Source organism: Habropoda laboriosa, unplaced genomic scaffold, assembly GCF_001263275.1.
Source record: "Habropoda laboriosa isolate 0110345459 unplaced genomic scaffold, ASM126327v1 scaffold67, whole genome shotgun sequence".
NCBI lineage: Eukaryota > Metazoa > Arthropoda > Insecta > Hymenoptera > Apidae > Habropoda > Habropoda laboriosa.
Window position 1 is genome coordinate 3,555,310 of NW_017100242.1, and position 737 is coordinate 3,556,046.

The 737-nt window shown below is 35.1% G+C and overlaps 1 protein-coding gene across 1 annotated transcript in view; it reads left to right on the plus strand.

The window, feature by feature from the left end:
• The window catches only part of LOC108572071 (DNA-directed RNA polymerase II subunit RPB2), a 7,003-nt gene that overhangs the window by 2,349 nt on the left and 3,917 nt on the right, over positions 1-737 (plus strand). The window lies entirely within an intron of this gene.

The following is a 737-nucleotide window of genomic DNA, read 5'->3' on the forward strand; positions in this document are numbered from 1 at the left end:
AATTCTTTACTTCCAAGTATATCTTCACTATTATGCCCGGAATTTGTACTAATTGTTACATTAAGCATTATCATTAAACTAATATAAATCAAGCTTTATACATTTAAATTTCAACTGTACATGTAATAAATATTTTATAAAACAATTTATAATGTTTTTGTATGTAATGCAGTTATACCTTAGAAATCATTTGAAACATTTCAAACTAGCATGCATTTCATTCTATTTCACCCCGCTCCCAATGCGTTTCCTCGATGCAAACAGAGGCGAAATAAGACCGGGTAATTTCTGGAACATCTATCTCCCTCGATAGTAGACGTGTTTAAATCCGAGACCTGCGTCCACTAACCGAGCATTATTAACGAGGACTGGAGCGAGTACTTGTGAGAGAATTGAAGATTTTAGAGATTTCGATGAGCTATCTGGTGGTCACGGTCCGAACTAATATGGGGAATTTGAGAAATTTTCAAATGCCCACCCAAGAAGGAGCCCAGGGTACCTAGGGACGTCACACCGAATCCCTAGAATTAACCCAAACATACAGCAGTGGTGGTTCTATGTAAAATGACATACGATGTATACGGTGACTGACGAATGGCGTTCCATATGTAGATCGCACGTCAATCGACGGACTATTTGTATTGCACTAAACAAGTAAAAGTTTTATAATAGGTTAAGTTTAATACTGAAACATTATACATTTGTTAAATTATTATAAATAAAATATGTATTCTCTT